This window comes from Staurois parvus, unplaced genomic scaffold, assembly GCF_062004578.1.
Source record: "Staurois parvus isolate SC_StPar_1 unplaced genomic scaffold, SC_StPar_1.0 ptg000712l, whole genome shotgun sequence".
Taxonomy (NCBI): domain Eukaryota; kingdom Metazoa; phylum Chordata; class Amphibia; order Anura; family Ranidae; genus Staurois; species Staurois parvus.
In genome coordinates, this window is record NW_028318508.1 from 2,091,175 (window position 1) to 2,113,852 (window position 22,678).

The window sequence follows — 22,678 nt, forward strand, 5'->3', positions numbered from 1 at the left end:
CTCAAGGCCATAATGGCAGGGAATACATATTCCATGATAAACCTAAGGTAAAACTATAATACAATGCATCACGACCAAAAAAAAATGCAAAACAAGTCTTAAACAGTCTAGTAAGCAATATAATCTATAAAATTGAATCAACATTAATGAACCCAGATTCAGCAGACCAAGGAACAGAAAGAAACCCCTCAGCTGGATATCTAATTTTATTGAGATGTGGGTACTATCTCAATGCAAGGAATACAAGTATTCAGGAATAATGTGCATGAAGTAATCTCACCAGAGATTCAAAATTACATAGCAACACAATGCAGTTTGGTATGTTAGGCCAACAAAGCACATGCTGTAAGGCTATAACAAGCAAATTGGTGATAATAAAGTTCCTAAGCATCCCTGTTCAAGCAAGGGATGAAGCAGCTTAATACATAAATCAAGATATATAAAGCTGCACTTGTAATAAAGCTAAATGTCTAAATATCACCTTGAAATTAAATTTGTTAAGATAGTGTTATAGTGTTTTAGCTAGAGAAGGTCGAATAGGGGAATGATAGAGTTTCATCCAGAGCAAACTGTTTGTGACAGTGATAATAGACCCAAGGAAAGATGCTCCTGTAAAATGTATCTCCCAGAGGAAGGTGCAGCATAGCTTATGAAGTGCCATAGTGGGCTCTCTAGTAAAGGCACTAACTGTTCAATTACAAATATGAATAGATAAATGAAGCACTATGTTCATAAGCCTCAATGGAAATGGTCCTTGAATAGGTCCAAGTATAAATAGTAAAAAAGTCAAGAGTTAAAGTGAAGGTTTAATGTTCTTGGCAATTTTCTGGGAGTGAATATAACTAATTTACCTTCTAGGTACATTTCTGTTGAGTCTTTGAGACCAGATTGATTGCACTGCATTAAGGCAGCATAACTGTTTTGCAATGGAAGATGTTGGGGGCAGGTCCATGTTCAAAAAAAGTTCCCCTCCCTGCTACTGGGATGTGGTGATAAAAAAGGAACTGTTGTGTGGAACAATTAGTTTAAATATAAATACAAAGCAGGATTGAATTTTGGGTGGAAGTAAAGTCCTTAAGGAGTTTTTTCCCAGCAAGGTCACCAAAACCATGTCACTGTAGAGCTGTAATATGGTACCTTCATACATCAAGTCAGGTGTCACCCAAGCAGCTCTAAGGAAGTTATCTTAGACTTGAAAATATACTTGGATACGTGGCAATGTCCATGAAGAATCCCCAGCTAGTGTTTTCATTTGGAGATCTCTGTGTATATGTTGCATTCATTCTTTTTGTATCTTTTCAGAGAGCATATGGCTAAAGAGGCCTAGGACATAAGCCAAAAGATCCATTATCTCCTCCAATATGCAGATTGTTTTGCCACATGTGATTGTCTCAATCTTCCAACTGGAGGGTACGGATTTCTTGTAAAGATGATACTTCCTGTATTCTCCAGGTTTTGGTCCAGATCTCTTTTTATAAGATTCCCCTCTCTAGATCTTGCTCTATTTGTGGCAAGTGCATAAGGGTGCTAAAGAGAGGTTAGGAAAGAGGGGAAGAAGGTGATACTGAGATTACGTTTAAAAGAATGAGTTAGACTTGGATCACAGAAGACTACCAAACGCCCACTGCAGATGTTACTGATGATATCAATACATTTTGTTAGGAAATTTAATATTACATCACATTGAAAGAAGACCTTACATCAATTTTACAATGAGAATTAATGTTATTTAAAGCACAAGCCTATACAGATGGCGCTAAGGTCAAATAAAGTTATATTTCAATTTCCTATTCAGTTTTTTTAATTGAGCACTGTAGGCAGGTAGGCAGGTTACAATAATGTCTACATTTTGAAGGTACAGAAGAGCAATGATACATTTTGAATGAGATCAACAGTAATCTCAAATACAAAGCATATCCGGCAAGCGTAATATGAGAACACAAGTGCTTGTTCCAGAAAGGATAATAAACAAGAATGAAGTAAAAAGACAAAATTAGGTGCCACTCATGTAGGGAGGTGAAGTCCAAACTAGCATTCGCCTTCATTAGCCTGTGGAGCTGATCTGACTGACTGTGACAATTACAAATTCAAGTTAAATCACAAATGTACTTGAATCTGAATGATCAAACAACTGAGAAAATTGAATTCATATCCCTACTACATCTGAATGAAACAAATGCATTTGTTAATTTAGTTTTTAACTTTTTCAGATTCTTTGACATCCATTGCTATGTTCATTTGGAGATTCCTATACATCCAAATATCAGAAAATCAGATTTTTGTCTCATAATCGATTCATTCTGAAACACACGTCTACACTGATGTCAGTGGTCTACTTGTTAATATTAAGAAGGAGATGAGGAGTAATTTTGGTAATACATTGTAGAGTAAAGCATTGAGATTTATGCCAGGCATACATGGATCGAAATTAGACTGGCTTAGTGTGAACTTGGAGTCATGTAAGAGACCTGCTAGTATCAGATGACTTCCCTCTTAATTCCACACTGTAAAGTAATACAGACTGAACATTGAAAGTTAATTAATAATTCTCTTTCCTTTGTTTGGGCAAAGGAGAGAAAGACCTGCTAAAGAGGCCTAAAGTATTTTGGAGTAGAGTAGTGCATTTTCCGGAGACAGACCACATTCTCCTTGAGGATTGCAAAGGATCTGAATGTTTTTACTCTTTTGTTGAGGGAATTGAACCCCTTTATTTTAAGTGATAAGACATTCAAATGTATCAAGAGATAGGAGAAATGGCAAGTTTATCTCATAATGGCTGAAGTACATGAGAAATCCCTGGAACAGAAAGAGGGATAGGGGGAACAAAGGTGGGATAGGGCAAAGGGGTAGAGAATTAAGACATTGAACATTAACTGTAACATTATAAACACATATAGGAATTGTGGTTATGCACAACCCACAAAGAGTAGTTCTCATTCTTGGGCCTCCCAATAGGGAATCCTCTGAAGGAGCAGTATCTCTCTCCATAGAGTAGGCAGCAATAAGGCAGCAATAATCTAACAAACAGCACAGAGGCTTACCAATATTAGTATTAGCCAGATGGCATTTGGTCACACTGAATGGATCTGGGCTAATTCACCTTTGGGTATGTGGTGTGGAATAGTCCTTCAACATTATTAAAATATCTCATATAGTTGACATATGTCACGTTACATGCCTTGTATGCCTGAAGTATTCTTTGTGATTTAGATTATTAGACAATGACCAATTTAGGCCAGAATAGCAAGCCAAATTTCAAATGAAAATTTCTTTAGTCTTTTTTTTCAAGATAATTCCTATTTACACCTTACAAACTGCTCCGCTTCTGCCACCCCCCTCTGTCATTCCCTCCACTGGCTCCTGATTGCCCAACGCATTAAATTCAAACTACTAACACAGACATACAAAGCCATTCATAATGCTGCCCCAAACTACCTCATCGACCTGACAAATACCACCCAACCCGTATTCTTCGCTCCTCAGAAGACCTCCTACTTTCTAGCTCCCTGGTCTCCACCTCCCACGCCTGACTGCAGGACTTCTCCAGGACTTCCCCCATCCTCTGGAACTCACTACCCTAATCCATCAGACTGTCACCTACCCTCCTCACCTTTCAGGGCACCCTGAAAACCCATCTCTTTAGGGAAGCCTACCCCGCCGTCACCTAACAGCCGGTCTCCTCCACTCCTCCTACCACTCCATCCCCCACAGCCACTTCCTCCTGTACCCCTATCCCCTCCCTCCTAGATTGTAAGCTCGAAAGAGCAGGGCCCTTGACCCCCTCGTGTTTTGTTTTGTTACTGTATTGTCTCATGTTCTGTCCCCCACTATAATGTACAGCGCTGAGCAAACCTTTTAGCGCTATATAAATACTGTATAATAATAATAATAATAATTTACAAGTCAAGGGCACAGCTACGGGGACAATGTTTGCACTGAGCTATACCAGCCTAAATATGGAATGGTTTGCTAAAGAATATATTGTTTTGAACAACCCATTTGGTGCAAACCTTTTCCTCCATAAATGATAAATGGATGACATTATACATTTGCCTAGTTCCCACTCTAAGGAATAGAAATATCTTCCAAATTAGTTGAGGGTGTATAAAAAAATAAAAACAAAGAAAATTAGCACAAGAAGATCATTCAAAGCCAAAACAAAAATAACAAGAGAGCAGACTAAATGGGGCCAGAAACTAAAACTATACTGAACAAGTTTTATTATATATTATAATAAAATATATATAATATTTAGAAAATCCATAACACTATAAAAGTATGATGCACCTAATAAAATTAGGAGCATAAGGATGAATCATTCAAAAAACACAATGATAGATAGCTATAATTGTAGACAGAATAGGTGCTTATGTTTTCTGTCTATTACCTATGGAGAGACATTTGTAAAATCCAGAACAAACAATATTTCTAGGTCAATGAATACATACTTGGATTGTGGAATACACTTTGTTGTTTATGATATAAAATTAATCTGTTATATTCATTATGTGAGAAGAACATTACAAACCCCATGGAAATGTCTAAACATAGATTTAATGCACAGACCATTTTTTTCCACCATAGTTTATCCAGATATTTTTCTTTATGTCATAAAAATGATTTTTCAGATATAATGATAACCCCTACTCAACATATTCCAGACTGGAATGATTACAATAGATTTAATCAGTTGTGATCAGCATAATACTGAAAACCATGTAGATTTATACATTAAGTGCTCTTTTTTCAGATAATTGAAATGAGGAGATTTAGACATTACATTTATTTATCAATATATGCATACTTTCTTAGATTCTCTTCACTAAAACATAGGTTTAGATGATGCCATATTTTACAGGGCTTGGCACCAGCACTACGATTGTTTATTGTAAATCAGTGGACATAGATCTGCAATACAATTGGGTTGATTTGCTAAAACTGGAGCATACAAAATCTGGTGCAGCTCTGCATAGAAACCAATCAGCTTCCAGGTTTTTTTTGTTAAAGCTTAATTTAATAAGCTGATGTTAGAAGTTGATTTGGCTACCATGTACTGCTGTACTGGACTTTGCATGCTCCAGTTTTAGAATATCATCATTGCCTGGTTAACATTGTGAAGCAATAGTAACACTTCAAATACACAGGTCACAGAAAACATAATGTTATATTTGATCACAGATAATTTTATAGAGGAATATAATTTTATTTAATAGAAAGTTTACATTATTTCTATTAATAATTTGATTGTGAAGCATTTTTGTATGTATGGTTTGTAATTGCTGCTGTTTTTTTTATCTTCCAAAGAAATTTTATTGACTGTTTTATCTATTTTCCTGGTTTTAGCATGTATATTTTTAATATTAGATTAGATATGAATTAGACTGTTATTAAGGGATGACCTTTACAGGCCATCAGCGTAGAGTTCATTCTGAATGATGGCCCTATAATTATTGCTCTCATATGTGTGGTATAATTGCTGTTTCCATGTGTGTGAAGGAACTAAGAGTGCATTTAATTTAATTTTTTTAGAAATATTATTTGTTTTATTATTTTGTTTACACTTTCCTTTCACTTAACTTTATTGCTATAACAGGGGGACTACGAAGTTCCTTTTATGATAGCTTTGGGCAGGCAGTGATAGGTACTCTCTATGTAAATATCAGGGATCTATTAGACCCCCAATGTCTCCCCCGCCCTACAAAACAGATGATTAAGCTCAGATCAAGCTCATGACAGTTCTGAAACCAGAAAAACATTGTTGCTTCCAGCTTCATTAGTTACAGAGAAGAGCAGTGAATAGATGTTAATCTGTGTAAAGAAATATTGGCCATTTACCACAGTCATTGGCAGAAGGGGAAACAATAGAGTCCGGGAACCACCATGGGTGGAGGTGGGGGTGGTGGCCTATCTCTGTACTGTAAAAGTGATTGCAAAAGTGATCATAAAAGTGATCAGCCACTGTAGATCCAACTGGATTATTTTTACAAGATAGACAATTTCTGGCTGTAAAAATGGTGCCAAGAGCATGAATGCAGTTGCAGCCATGATGTTGTTATAACCATTTGCTGACAGAATGTCAGGAGGTTAGCAAGGGGTTAAACAAGTAATCTTATCAATACTTGTTAGATGTTTTAAAAAAATGGTAATGGTTTAATGTATTTACAGTTAGGTATGAATATTGGACTACTGGATGAAGAGACCAGAAATCTGTATATAAATGTCTTTAGAAAAAGATGGAACAAGTATAAAAATAAAACATAAACATTAAAATATGTACTAACTTAAATTATATCATTGTTTTTCCTTAAAGACAAGTCAAGCTATTCTTCTTCTTTAAGGACTGAAGATCTCATGTCTGTATGCCCCTTATGGACCAGAACAACTTTTACTTTTCCACTGTTTATTTGGTAATACCTTTGTCATTGCCTAAGATGACAAAGTAATACATGCATTTTTTTGGGGGGGGCAGGTAACTGGATATGCTCTTCTTGCTCATTTTGTCTTTCAAAAATTATTTTGTTTTCTATGGAATATAGACAACATAACAAAATGAAAAATGCCTTTTTTCCATTTTTGGCTGGTGTTATTGTTAAGCAGTTTTACAGTAAGAATGGAAAAGATATTTACAAATGAAAACAATATTTTTTTTCAATTATGTGCATTTTCTTGTTATTAACACTGACACATCCATCATAATGCTCACAATGGCAAATGTTCATTGGTCAGTTCATCCACATGGCCATGGTGACCAATTAGAAGCACATCTCGGGGCTCTTTATCTGGTAAGGTGCCCCATAATAGAGAAGTGCTTCATATTGGTGAGCAGTCACATAGTAACTCTGACAAATGAGCACTTGCAATTGCAAGCATTATGATGGATACTCATTGCTGGGCTGTGCATTTCAGGTGTACTGCTACACTAGCAGCACAGGACATAACAAAAGTAATTGCTGATAATAGCAGTGAGGGGAGAAGTGGTAGCATGAAGGAACTTGACATAAGAGATGCAGTTTTCAACTTTGTTGCAGAATTTTAGGATGTACAGTGCCTCTTACTTTCAAAATTCTCAAGTGGCTAAGAAAGGCACATTTTGAAACACAAACCAAATACATTTGTTTTAATCATTCTATTATGATTTTATTTTTTAGAAGACGTTTAAATCTGGTCCTTTGCAAGATTATATAACTTGCTGCTGACATGGAATTGCAATTTCACTTTCTAAACTTAAGTAACAGCTGCACATTTAAATTGCCCTCCTGCTGTAAAAAGGTTATTTTAATGGAACAAATGAAAGAGAGATAAACTGTGCCAAACAAAACCTAGTCTGAAAATAGCCAAGACTGCAAGCATTCCAACAGTCTTTCTTTTGTCAAAAATTATTTGACAATCAAGCAAATTGTGTACAATATAATAATGTTCTTTTCAGTTGAAATTTCTTGGCAGTAATGCACCTTTCTTAGCTTTGTCAGAATATTATTATAAGTTCAGACTATATATAGTTTCAATAAAAGAAAAAAATGACTGTTGAAAGAATACATTTTTATCAGAGCTTTGACCATGATATATTTAAAAAATAAATATAGATCAGTATTTCTAATGTAGGCGCCAAGCTGTTATTTGTCAATTCAACAACAATTGTGTTGCTAAGGGCAAAATAGGCAGTTCACTTTGCAAGGGAATTTCACTTTTCTAGGGAGTTTGCCTTTACCTTAGTGAATGTGATGAAAAATAATTCACAAAGAATACACAATCATATGCAAGAAAGGAAAAACAATATTTTTGTTTGCACGTGATTGAATGATGGAAGTCAGCACAGCTTCCCCACATTCACTAAACTAAGTGAAAATGCCCTTGAAAAGTATGAATTCCCTTGCAAAGTGAACAGCCTATTTGCCATTAGTATATCAACTCAAAAACATCAATGTATTTTGAATTCTTTATAATTTTTTTACCTGCATACATGAATTTATAGAGAACTAGATATTGCTATCTCTTGCTAACATTCTACTTTTCTAGCGACATCACTGCAAGAGCAGATGTTTCTATCTGGAGCAATTCTATAAAGCATCTGAATCATATACATTCACCATTACATACCTGCTCAACTGACAAAAACTAAAAATGTGTCCTATATAAACCAATTTAAATTAAATGTCAATCAGACCTACAATGAAAGTGTAATGAAGATATTTTTTTTTTCATTAACTGCTACCAGTGGCTTCTCTGCTTTGTTAACTGTCAGTCTCACAGCAAAAATCAAGTTGATACTCTTCAATGTATGTTAATCACAAGGTTACACTACAACACTGGATTGACAGGTTTGATTGACATGCTTCTTTTTTTACACATATGCTCTGTTATCTTGTGGATAATATAAATCAAGGTAGGTAATTCTGCCAAAGAAACAGCTTGCTTAATTTATCAAAGTAAATTATGTATATTTCAAAAGTGCTTAACATTTTTATAAATCTCTTCAGAAAGGAATTTATTGTTTAAAACTTTATTTTGCAATTGAAATAATGAATTGCTGGTTGGAAATTCTCTCAAATGCATCAGACTGGATGTAATCTAGTTTATTTTGTGAAAACAGTAATGTTTACAGATTGTTTTGTGCTTCTATAAAATGTGAAAGTTGAATGAATAATGGACTAATTTAATTTACTGCAAAAATACTGTACAATCATTAGTGTTTAATGTTTAATATGGATGAGAACAGTTTATTTGTAGTTGTAAATTTGATATTTACCAAATATTCACTAGAAGGAATCTTCATGCTTCAAATCTTCGTCTCATTCACTGCTTTATAAATATGCCCCTCATTTCAGTTTTGAAAAAAAAAGTTACTTATAAATCTTTAGATACTAATTTTCAATTACTAGCAATAATACTGGGTAATAATTTTACACTGTACATTGCATAGTACGTTTTTCTTTTGTAGGTGTATTTTTATTGGATCTTTTGGAAAATATAACTAAATATACACAAAAGAATAAAGAAAATAGGGCTTCAGCAATAGTTGGAGATGTGGAGCACCTGTAGGGTCCCTTCTTCATATTTGGTGGTCTTACCCTATTGTTCAGCCCTTCTGGCAGGAGGTACACTGTATAACCTCGTCAGTGTCTACCTTATCTATTGAGTTCTCCCCGGCCCAATTTCTCCTCCACCACACCACGCTTCCCAAACGTTTATACTTCAAATCACTAGCAATCCATATGCTCAACTTGGCTAAACTTTGTCTACCGGTTTTTCGGGGATCTATTCACCCTCCTTCAATACAAGATTGGCTTACATGTTTGGGAAGAATCGCAGAGATGGAGGAGCTGATTGCTTCCTCCCAGGACAACCCAACTAAATTTTCCCACACCTGGTCTCACTTCCGAACGACCCCTGAATACTACTCCCTCATGGGCTTTTCTACTTGACTTCGAACTGAATCTGTAATCCCATATTGTTTCCTACATTGTACCGACTCATCATCCTTTTCAAGGCTGTTGATAATAACTTTCTTTCCTATGCGCTACACCGGTCGGAGCGAGTTACGCCCTGTGTCCTGACATTCATTGGATTGACTCATGTTTATTCGACCGCCAGGGCTGAGCACATCACTCATGTCCCTGGAGCTTTAGTGCAAGTAATATGCCTATCCACTCACCCCCCCCCCATACCACTTATCTCCTCTTATTTATTTTCAGTGCCTTGCTTTCCTTCTCTTTTCTTATATTTCCGCCTACTTCCCTACCCATAGGCACCCTAATTCCAATTCCGCATCTCATAAGCACACATGCTTTTTTCATTTCAGTTCACAAAGACATCTTCCCACACATTGACAGCCTTTTTTGGGCTACCTCTGCCTTACCGACTGTTCAGTGCCGTATCCTATATATCAGGCATGTCCAAAGTCCGGCCCGCGGGCCATTTACGGCCCGGGGGTCGGTTTAATACGGCCCTCCAACAGCCCTCCCTGCTCTGTGTAATGTGGCCCTCCCATGGCCCTCCCTTCTATGGCAGACAGTCTTCTGCTTGAGAGCAGAGGGCAGTGAGCATGCCTGACTGCGGCACGTTCTCCCTGGTCTGTGTAAATGCGGCTGTCGCACGGCCCTCCCTTCTGTGGCAGACAGTCTTCTGCTTGAGAGCAGTGCGCATGCGTGACTGCGCCACGGTGGGAGCGACAGAGGGCGGTGACGTCAGGGCCGGGCTTCCAGCGTGAAGTGTGTTTCTCTTCCCCTCCCGGCTGCCGAGCAGAGACTTCAGCTCCAGCTACCTTTTTCACCCTTCACATTAGTGCAGGTAAGTTTTTTTTAAATTTATTTTCAATACATTGTGAAAACTCAGCTGTCAGTTGATCTTAATGTTATGAAATGAAAAGTATGTCGTTTGCAATTAACTTGGCATAAAATAATTTATTTGCATTTAATTGTAATGGTTCAAAGAATGTTCGGAAAAATGTTCGGACCTCCACCATGTTCACTTCATCCAATCTGGCCCTCTTTGAAAAAAGTTTGGACACCCCTGCTATATATCCTCACACCCCCTTTCTTACACCAGTTACCTATATTCCCAACTCCTACCTCCGGCTCCCTTATCTTACTACTCTTTGACGCATGATAAGTGAGGATGCAAACAAACGATCCTGCCAGTCTTGTGAAATTTGTATGCGGAATTAGGGCTAGGGGTAGGATGTGCCTTTATTGTTGCTGTGATGTCAAGTCCTTTTTGTTTTTATTTGACCTTTATTTACAATTCGTGCTACATGAGATCGTTTTTCAGATTGTGTATCGTAGCATCTCTTATTGTCTGATACCTGTTAATTGTTTCCTACTGTATTTCTCATTGGCACATTGTATCCATCCATCTGTACAATTTGTATGCTCTGAGTTTCTCCATAATTGTGTTTGTTAAGTTAACAACACCCTGAAATCAGTCTGCAAAACATGGTGCGATGTGCATAATCAGATCGCATGGGTGTGAAGACCAAAAAAAGGGTCCTGCACCTTTTTGGTGCAGATGCAGTATAATTGGAGTAATGCAAAATGTATGGCTCCAATCACACCACACACAATTCGCATGTGATTTGCACAGGAATGCATATGTGAACCCAACCTAACAAACTGATTTTTCCAAGCCTGTAGATTTTACCTTACACATTAGCTGTGCATAGGGAAGAAATGCTTTTGCAAAATCCAAGTATAATGTCCACAGCCATGCCTTTGTAAGATTTTGCTTACATCCTCATTAAAATAAATCATATAAAATCATATAAAAGACTTGTGTCTTTCATGAATCCATGCTGGCTATTGCTTACAATATTTTTTTCTAGCAAAAACTAATCTATGTGATCTTTTCTTAAACTCTCCAGTTTCTTTCCAACTATAGAAGTTAAACTAACAGGTCTATAGTTACTTGGTAAAGACTTTGACCCCTTTTTAAATATTGGCACCACGTTGGCCTAACATCAATCCAGTGGTACTATGCCAGTAATTAAAGAGTCCCATAAAAAGTCTATGCTTTGTAAGGGGGATGAATCTTGTGAATAGCTCCTTTATCTTTCTTCCTTTTTCGTGGTAAATTGCTCTCCAACAAAACAAATATCATAAAGTGTAGTATTTACAATATAGCAAACTAAAATCGTGCCAATTTGCTCACACTTTTTCAAACTTGGTGACGGCCAATCAGTGCACAATTTATTTAGGTGACCCAGCACCTCATGGCTCATGCACCTTACCAAATATTCTAAACTATGAAGCCTGGAATTGTAAAATTACTGCTATGCTTCAAAAGATCTTCTCTGCTGCCGATATTCTGTTCCCACGTTGTCACGTACAATTAAACCTAAGTAGGCAGACCATAGTGTAGCAAATCAAGTAAACAGATTTATTTAATTAAAAAAGCACTTACAATGTAAAAGTCCTTTCTGGTGTAAGAGAGCAGCGTGTAGACATCAAACACACAAGATCCACCCTTTTGACGTTGTCTGGTGTGTGGAAACTATGTGTGACCATGACCGCTGCTTTTTATACCTATCCAGAGAGGGAATGAGCCCCCTTGGATCAAAAATTAAAATTAAAAATGGCTGCTGTGTTACCAGACCTCGCTATAGATTTAAAACGGCCACTGCTTGGCTTAAGCCAAGCCTCGGTCTGGATGTCATAATAGATATAATTCCACCAAGCCTCAGTCTGGGGATCGGACTCCAACATGGCTGCCATCATTACTAAGCCTAGGTAGAATGCATAATAAATTATTTCTCTTCCTCAGAGATTAATCAAATGATATACAACCTCACATAAATCTAAATGAATTATGAAAAATAAATAATTATCTAAGAATCTAATTATAAAAACCATAAATGAAAGGTTTTAATTCAAACCCTCTATGGATGGATATAGCACAATATACACGCTATATTTAAATATACATTTACAATAATCAAGCATTACTAATAAAAGAATTAATGTCCTACTCAACGTTCATGCCATAGGCGAAAAGAGATTTAAGCTAATAAATCCACCATGTATCTAAACGAGACACTCCCCTTCTACAAGAACCCCCACGCCATGGTGCTTCACATCTATCTATCGCCAAAAATTTGGTCCCCCTTAAATCTTTATTGTGATGGAGAGCATAATGTTTAGGAACACTATGTTCCTTAATGCCTTTTTTGATATTGTTAATGTGTTTGTTCACTCATACTGAAAAGGACCTAATTGTTCTACCTACATATGGTTTCCCACAAGGACAAACAATTAGATATACCACGTTTTGGAGTGGGTGGATGGAGCTTGTGTGTTTGACGTCTACACGCTGCTCTCTTACACCAGGAGAGATATTATCGTGAGATTAAGAATGTGGAGGAATTAAAGGTGATACTTCCATCCAATACCATGGTTTAACATATTCCATTTCTGAGAGATTCGGTAGATACATTCTCATGCGTTTGCGACCATTATATAAGTGTCCATATGTTCTGGTAAGAGTCCTAGCATTTTCTGGTGGTGGAACACTAAATACATTGAAGACACATGGTGATCTATTATATAGTTCACAACACTGGGACTATTAAATTCAATATTTTGGACTCATTTTTGTTATCACCTATATGGATGTGACAAATTCTGAGTTGTGACACTTGAGCGCAGCAATTTATCTATAATATTTGGATCTTACATAAAGAGTGACATATTGGCTGGAGAAGGCACAATAATCTGGCAAACCGGAAGTGCAGAGACATAGCTTAAATCAGGATGGTTTTGGTAGGAGCAAAGGATTCAAGGTTCACAACAAATAAGGTCAAGACAAGATCATTCAAGGAATTGTCCAAGGAACTGTCCAGCATTCCAGGTGGTTCAGCAAGCAGAGACATTTCCAGACACAGCAGAGATCCCAGGTTTGAACCCATGTCCTACCTAAGGTTTCTTGAAAAGTTTTTTTGATGATATTGTATAAACTTACACATTTTACACCTTACCAGTTTTCTACATGAAATATCCTGATGAGGTTGTATAATAAGGTCAATGGATGGGCAGAGGGCTAAGAATCAATAATTTGAACAATGTTGTTATGTTAATGCTTTCCTATACATGAATATGGGCCTTTTTGGGATGCCAGGTCCTAGCTTGGGGTTTCAGGATAATCCCCCAGTGGCTTACAATGAGTCTCTCCAATTGTTTATGTTAATGATGTAATTGGATGGCAAACTTGATATCAGAGGTGGTTGTAGATTCTACTCTGGGACCTCTAGGGTGAACAGTCTTATGTTGGCACAACTGTTACAAAGTACTGCAAAAAACCTAGTGGAACTTCTTATGTACAGTGCACATATCAGCTTAGGGACTGTAAAATTAAAATGTCTTACAGTTTAGATTTAAGGAATTAAAAGAATGTAACTCATCAGGGAAATCCCTATATCAAAATGCCAATGAGTTTGTGATGTGTTCAAGTACACAATGACGAGCAGTGTAGCCTCGCTGTCAACTCCCCTTTTCTCTCCTTTTTTCAAAACCAGACCGAGCCTGTATTTCCAAGAATGTAGCTCCTGAAGCCCCATAACAGGATGAAGGTATCATGAATCTTTTAAAGAAAGTCCATTCTGGTCAAATAAGGTTTTATTACAAAATTATTCAATAAAAATGCCATGCATAGAATTACAAAAATATGGCTCATAACACAATTCCTACAACTCTGACGTGTTTCAGTTCTTAGTATGAAGCTTCCTCAGGTGGTAATAACAAGGTGGTTAGATCTAGAATAAAAACATACATATAAAAAAACAGACTCACAAGCAGTATAGACAGATAATGTTAATCCAAACAGCTGTTGATAACATACTGGAGCAACATCAAATAGGCAATGTTCGCCAGGGGATCAAAGATCCACACCCTATGGCTAGGGTTCAGATTGCTAAAGCACAAAGGATACCAATGACTATCACATTCGGGTTCTGGGCTTTTAAGGCCAGGCTAAAAAATTAGAAGTACAAAAATGAGTATCAAAAAGAAGAGGCACATATATGGTATACATACATATATGGTATACTGTAAGGATCTGGGGCACAGAAGAGGCAAGGTAAGAAAACCAGAATACCTATATAGACAACCTCTACAATATAGGGAGGGATGCCACTTAACTTGAGTTTATGACTAATGAAATCAGCTCAAAATTTAGCCTAGTCCATATCAAGGCAATAGGCATATATGAGAAACTAATGACTGAAGTACTGTATGAAGAATGAATGAAAAACTCCCCACCTATAAAAGTACATGAGAAGGCCATTAATATATTGTCAAATATATAAAAGAGTAACTAATAATAAAACAAACAAACTTTGGTAATAAGAGGATACAACAAATGGCCAGGCTTATAAATATTTTAACTCCAGAAAGAAAAGGACAGTCTCATGGTTAGTGGATTCCAAGGCAAACAGGGACTAAAACATCCGATTCTCAATATATATTCCTATTGAAAAATATGTAGCCAATCAGAGTAGAATATGAGCAGGAGATAAAAAAAATCCCAGTAATTGCAGTGTAATGGCGTCCAAACACTGACAACCGCATATGTCCAGCAGTAAATCCTCCATCACTGGAACTGGCAATTTCCTGCAGGCAGAGATGTCGCTTCCAGTGTGGCTAAGCCGCAGTGATGTCATGAATGACACTGTGCATGGTGGGATTCTCACCACCCCCCTGTTGTTATCAGCCCTGGGGGCCATTTATTGTCCTGGTTCCATTTCAAGGCTAGTTGTGGCCCTGTCAAGGAGCTTTGCTTCCTGTTGTCTGGTTGTCTGGGAATCATTCTGGAGGGAGCTCTCGTGCTGGTGTCCTTTCTGTTGTGGGTGTAAGTGATGTCACTGTGGCTTTGCCGCACCAGAAGTGGTGTCTTTGCCCACCGGAGATCAAGCGGATGACGCCAATGACAGAGGCACTCTTCTGAGAATAATTATAAGCTAAGATTGGTGGACACCAAGGTTTCTAATAATACTGAGCATGAGGTGGCAGGTAATCATGTTGGTGGTAACTACACTCAGTCTGGAGTTAAGGATATCACTGTTTCTTCTCATTCTGGTGGGGCTGTTGACCCCCCTTCTACAATGAGAGTAATTATATTGACCTATTTGATGAGATCGACCTTGAGTCATTATTACAAACTGACCAAGAAATTGGGCCTCCAAAACCCTTTAAAAAACAATCTGATAAATTTCCCTCTGCCTCTTCCAATCCTAGCTTGACAGCTTTTCTTAAATGTACTACTTGGGCCATTGAAGTGATTCTGTTGGGTTTTTGTTCCAGGTCTAATGTGTCTTTTTCTCAGCTTTGGGCTTTACATAACTTAGAGCGAAACAAATCAATCATCATCAAACCCGCTGACAACGGAAGAAATACTGTGGTCATGGATGTTTACAACTACAACAAAATGTGTCTGGATATTTTAAACAAATCATGGTACTGTCCAATAACATTGGATCATATTGACGAGTATAATGGGTTTTTTCTCAAAATGATCACAGAGGCTCTTAATATGGGTATTATCACTAGTTACACTTGGAAATATCTTTACAACAGACTCCCCATAATTCTATCCTTTTATGCCCTGCCCAAGATCCACAAAAATGTTTGAATCCTGCAAATCATCCAATTATATCAAGGAATTTAAGCCTCACTGAGAATGCCAGCCGGTGGGTGGACTCATTCTTAAGACCCTTTGTATTGAGTTTTCCTTCTTATGTACAAGACACCATTCATTTTCTTTGTATCATTGAAAATTTAAATGGTCCCTCTGATGCTATCCTTACAGTGGATGTGGAATCTCTCCATTTTTCCATGCCCCACTACAAGGTTTTTCAATTTATTGAGAATTTTTTCAAAGAAAACAACACCCTGACTCTATGTTTGACTTTGTCTTGCAAGCATTAGTTTTTATTCTGGAACATAATGTGTTCATGTTTGGTGGTTCTTGCTTCCTCTGGGTACAGGACGTAGTGATGGGAACTTGTTGTGCCCCATCCTATGGCAATCTGTAACTGGGGGAGTAGGAACAGTCATTCTTGCCTTCTGATAAATCTTCTGTGTATTTGGAACACATATTAACATGGTTAAGATATATAGATGATATCTTCCTTTTGTGGGAGGCCATGAATACAAACACATATCATTTATTTTTCACTATGACCTTTGTTCATCATAAAATTACCTTTTTGGATTTGGAAGTAGAAATTATATCTAATTGAACACTATTTAGTAGTCTGTTTAGGAAATCCACCGCAGGCAACACAATCCTTAGAGCCAATAGCTTCCATCCAGCACCTCTGATAAAATCTTTTCCCTAGTCTCAATACTTCAGGTTACCTGCACCAAAGTGAAGAGAATGTTAAGCGAGTGGCCAGTGAGCTCAAATCTCTTTTGCTAGACTGGGGTTATTCTAGGTCCTGCTTAAGTAAGGCCTATAACAGGGCCATTAGTAAAGCAAGGACGGATCTTCTTTTTGGGCCATCTAGTAGAATAAAGGACACTGATCCATCTGTAAGAATTATTACATCCTATCATAACTAACATATATAGGTGACCAAATTTATCCACATATATCTTACCTCGGATCCTAAGATATTCAAACATATGTCTCTAACTCCATCTGTTACCTTTAGGCGAGCTCCTTTGCTTAGGGACAAACTTGTCCAAAGCGCGTTCAATCCTGGTGATACTGCAGCATCACCATTACAAAATGGAACCTTTCCACGTAACTCCTGTAATTTCTGTTCCTTTAACCGTCCTGTGGCAAAGCCACAATTGCATAATGGCCACATCTTTTACCCAAAACACTTAATTGATTGTCAAATGCAGGGGTTGTATACATTCTTTCTTGCCCTTGTGGAGCGTACTATATTGGTAAAAGCTTTAGAGAATTTTGGCGCAGGATTAGAGACCATTTACAAGCAGCATCCAGTGGAATGCTAATGGCAGACACATTGCCAACTCATATTGTTATCATATGCCAGAATTACAGTTTTGGGCTTTAGATAAAGTTCCTCCAAATCCCAGGGGTGGTGACCTTATTAAATTATTATTACAAAAAGAGATGCGTTGGGTACATCAACTCCATTCCTCCTGGACTTAATGACATGATCTATTTTAAATCTTTCCTGAAGGGTTTTTCTTCAGGTGGGTCAGAATATGGCAAGTGATCATAATTTCTGGCCATTCCTGTGTTCTTTTCTGGGGTATTTTCTCTGATTTATTAGTTGTTGAAATCATTTTCCTCCTCCCTTCAGTGTTTTGCTGTTTGATATGAGTTTGTTTTACTGCTTTTCTTTTGATCTTTGTATGTTTGTCCCAAATTGTGTTTTTCTTCTTTTTTTTTTTCTTTTTGCTTTGGTATCTTTGATTTTGTGGATTTTTGCTATTGTATATGAGTTATTCTCATTATTGACTGTGCATCGTGGGACTTTCACCACTCTAGCACCCAGCATGCATGTCCCCCCTGTTGTTCTCAGCAATGGGGGCCCTTTATTAGCCTATTTCCATCTCTAGGCTAGCCTTTTGCCCTGTCAGGGAGCTTTGCTTCCTGTTGTCTGTTGCCTGGCAACCAGGGGCAGACTGACAACTCATGGGGCCCCCAGGCAATAGGGATCATGGGGCCCCTGTGTCCTTGCCCAAACTCAAAAAAGCCTATGAAAAAGGTACCAGAGGCATCTCATGGGGCCCCCTACTGACCCCGGGCCCTCGGGCAGTGCCCGAGTTTCCAAATGGTCAGTCCGCCCCTGCTGGCAACCATTCTGGAGGAAGCTCTCGTGCCAGTAACCGATATTTTGTTTTTTTTATTTTGCCTCTTCTGTGCCCTAGATCCTTACAGTATACCATATATATGTGCATTTCCTTTTTTATACTCATTTTTGTACTCATTTTTTAGCTTAGTCTTGAAAGTCCAGCTATAGAATGTGATAGTCATTGGTGTCCTTTGATACCCTGATGAATATTACCTATTTTAGGTTCGTCCATCAAGTTATCAACAGCTGTTTGGTTTATCATTATCTGGTTTATCATTATCAATTTTTAATTTTTCTTCTCTTGAATGACTGGACCCTCCCACACGGGTGTGAGAGAATGCCTCCCTATATTTATATTATATATATTACTGTTTAAGAGGGCAACTCTTAAACGGTAATAAGTCAATGGAGACCACCACTGCTGGGGTTACCAATGTTTGTCTTATCCTCGAGGAAACAGAGCAAGTTAAAGATTTCTATATATGACCTAGATATTCCTATTGTTTATCTTTTACAGTATTATTATCTCTTGCTGATATTTGGTACCCCGGATTGTTTATGTGTCTTGGAAACTCAGTTCAAACAACATATTTAGGACCCCTATACTCCTAACATCAAATTAGAAACCTTGGATTTTTTTTTTTGTTCTTTGTCCTTTTTTCCTAGACTAACACTATGGTGTTGATTTACTAAAGGCAAATAGGCTGTGCACTGCATGAACACTCCAAGTGCACTTGGAAGTGCACTGTAAGTGCACTGAAAGTTCAGTTGATCTAGATCTGAGGGGGACATTCAGTTCAGTTGATCTAGATCTGAGATTGACATTCAAGGAAAATAAAAAACATCATTTTTGCTGGCATACGATTAGATGAAAGAAATCAGCAGAGCTTCACCTTATTTCAGTGCTTCCCCTTTGATCTAAAGCAACTGCACTTAAAGCGCACTTACAGGTGTACTCACTGTGAACTTGTAATGCACAGTATATTTACATTTAGTAAATCAACCCCAATGTATTTGTTGATAAAGTTTTACCATGACTGTTGGATATTGTATTTTGACATTTTTTGTGATTCATTTAAAAAAATTTCAATAAAATAATATGGAATAAAAAAAAGAACCATATTTTCCATTTTGCTTCAGAAGGAAGAAAATCAAAAGTTTATATACTTCAGATAAAAATAAAACTATTCTGCACAAAACATAAATAGAATGTCTGCATTGTTTTTGTAGGCCTCACTGGCTAAACCACATACACTTATCTAGTCTTGGAGGACTAAATAAATTAAAGTTTGTGTTTTTTCACACTGAGATAGAATATGCAACATACAATATACAAAGTGTTTTTACAACTTCATATAGGCCTTATCATAATTGTCAACAGTCACGGATTGCTCGGGATGCCCACGGATTTTTGACATTTGTCACGGTCAGTATTAGTTCCAGGCCAAATCGCGGAAAATGATTTTTGTCACAGACAGGTTTTATTTTGTCACAGACTGCCAGCCATGGCAGTCGGGGCATCTAGTACTGCAGCGTGTTAACTATATTGTTCCCCTCACTTCCTGTGATCCTCTGCCCTCCCCCTACCTGGGACTGCCAATCAATGAGAGACAGGAAGTCATGTGGCTGTTTCTCCCATGCTGATTGGTTGTTACTGTGAGGGGGCATGGCCAGCCCAGGGGTAATCACACCTGCCCGCCTTAGCCTCCTCCTACTCCTCATGTACAAGACAGAGGAAGCTGCTGCAGAGAGGACTCAGGACCAAACCCAGGACACACACCCTGACCACCAATGAGGGACACACTATCAGAGCGGCTGCGGACTGGCCAGATGCCGCTCAATAGTGTAACAGAGGTGAGTTGTGAGAGAGAGAGAGTTGTGTGTGTGTGGAGGGGGGTGCAGTATGGTGAAGAATGCTGTGATATTTATGGTGGAGAATGCTGTGATATGTATGATGGAGTATACTCTGATATTTATGGTGGAGCATCCTGTAATGTTTATGGTGGAGCATACTATAACATGTATGGTACAGCATACTGTGATATTTATGGTGCAGCCTACTGTGATATTTATGGTGGAGCATCCTGTAATATTTATGGTGTTAAAGCACTGAGTAAACTGTTGGTGCTATATAAATCCTGTATTATAATAATAATAATAATAATAATAATAATAATAATGGTGGAGCATCTGTGATATTTATGGTGGAGCATACTGGGATATTTATGGTGGTTCATACTATGATATTTATGGTGGAGCATCTCTGATATTTGTGGAGCATACTGTACTCTAACCATCCCTTGTGTCATGTCTGCAGTCTCTGACCATCTCCTGTACTATTTCTGCAGTCTCTGACCATCTCCTGTATTATGTCTGCAGTCTCTGACCCTCTCCTGTACTAATGGCAGTAACCTCTAGCAACCAATCAGTGAGTGTGGACCATTTCTTTATGTTTATAGTATTAATGTTTTTTTTTAAATCTATATGTGTGTTTATTTTTTTTTTTGGCTGTTGGGATGGAGAGCAAAATTGTATGGGGGAGCCCAAGAAAATCTCAGGCTCTAGTTAACCACACCCCTTTAAGCCATGCCCAATGTTTAGAGTAATTTAAGCCACACCCACCTTTTGGTGTGTTGCTCTTCTTGCCCCACCATATTTTTATCTGCAGGCCACACCCACAATTGATGCCCCTAATTTATATATCACTCTGCCTACGCTGGCTTTCTGGACATACAATAAAAAAAAGTGCCCCTAAAATTTTTTTTTAAAATGTTGCCCACTATGCCTTATTCCTTGTTTATCTTAAGAGAACAACATCCTTTTAAAGTTTATATTTTTCAGATTAAAATAGAAGTAATATGCTACACATAACATAGATAGTTTTTGTAAAATGTCTTGCAGGTCTCAATGGCAGAAGCAAATCTTCCATTTAGCTTTGAAACACAAACGTTTAACATTTATATTTTTCAGATTAAAATAAAAGTATTATGTTTAACACAACATGTGTTGTACTTTTCCCATTTCTTGTAAGTCTCTTTGGTAGAACCATGTTTCTCATTTAGCTTCAGAAGAAAATCAAAATGATATATTCTTCAGATAAAAATAGAACTAATATGCTGCACGAAACATAAATACAATTTCTAAAATGTTTTTGCAGGCCTCATTGGTTAAACCACATGCATTCATTTAGCTCTAGAGGACAAAATTAATTCAAGTTTATGCAGACTTCACTCTGTAGACTTTGCTCGTTGGAAGTGTAGCCGTACAGAAGTGCAGCAAGACAAAAGTGCATAGTTTGAACTGCAGTAGTTTGAAAACAGCAGGAGTTTGGAAACAACCAACTATCTTTGGTTAGTACTTGTGTTTGAATTTAAGTAAATATTTTTTTAAATGTCTGGTTTAGTTCAGTGCTGTATTTGTTTGGCATTTGTTTTTTGTGGTGCTTTTTGGAAGCTGGGATGCTGTCCTATTTGTATGCAGATTTCCAGCCTATGTGATGACATTGCTTGCCTTAATTCACTGGTTAGTGTCCTGCAGTCTGAGATCAGGAGGCTCTCTAAGCCAGTTTGTTCTGTTGAGCTGCCTTGCAAAAAGCAACCGCTTCCACAAAGACTGTGCAGGAGAAGGCAATGTGGACAACTGTTGGGTCAGGAAGGGTGAGGCCCGTGGACCATAAACATGTAGCTTTTGGTGTGACACTGCATAACTCCTATAGTGTTCTTTCTGAGCTAGAAACAGATACAAAGGTTACAAACTTAGTTGATTGTAAGCATAGGAAGGAGGACCCTAAGAAAAAAATAGCTTTTTCAAAAGTAACTATTTTCAGGCAAGTGTTGTAGTAAAGGCTTCTAAAAAGAGAAATCATCTTATTGTTGGTGAATCAATAAGAAGTGTTTCTTTAGGAAATCGTGGAAGTGTCAAAGGAAGTTAGATGTTTGCCTGGTGACTTCAACATGCCTGACATAAACTGGAATTCTCAAACTGCTATTACAAACAGGAGCAGGGATGTAATGGAAGCACTGAATGGGCTTTCTCTAAAACAGTTAGGAAAAAGTCCAACCCGAGGTGATCATATGCTAGTTCCAGTACTGACAAAGGGGGATCGCCTGTCTAATGTTGAGATGGGAGAAAATTTGGGTTCTAGTGATCACCAATGTCTTCGGCTTGATATTAAGATAAGAACTGAAAAATCATATACAAAAACAAAAGTTTTAGATTTCAAAAAGACAAATTTTGCTGAAATGGGCAAATTTAAAAAAATTTAGTCGAAAGATTGGAGTAAAACAACAGGAGCAAGTAATCAGTTGGCACTGTTAAAATCTACCATCCTGGAGGCAACTAGATTATATGTCAGGCGAGTTAGTAAGAATAAACAGAAGAAAAAAACAATATGGTTCACTAAAGAGATAAGTAGGATAGTAT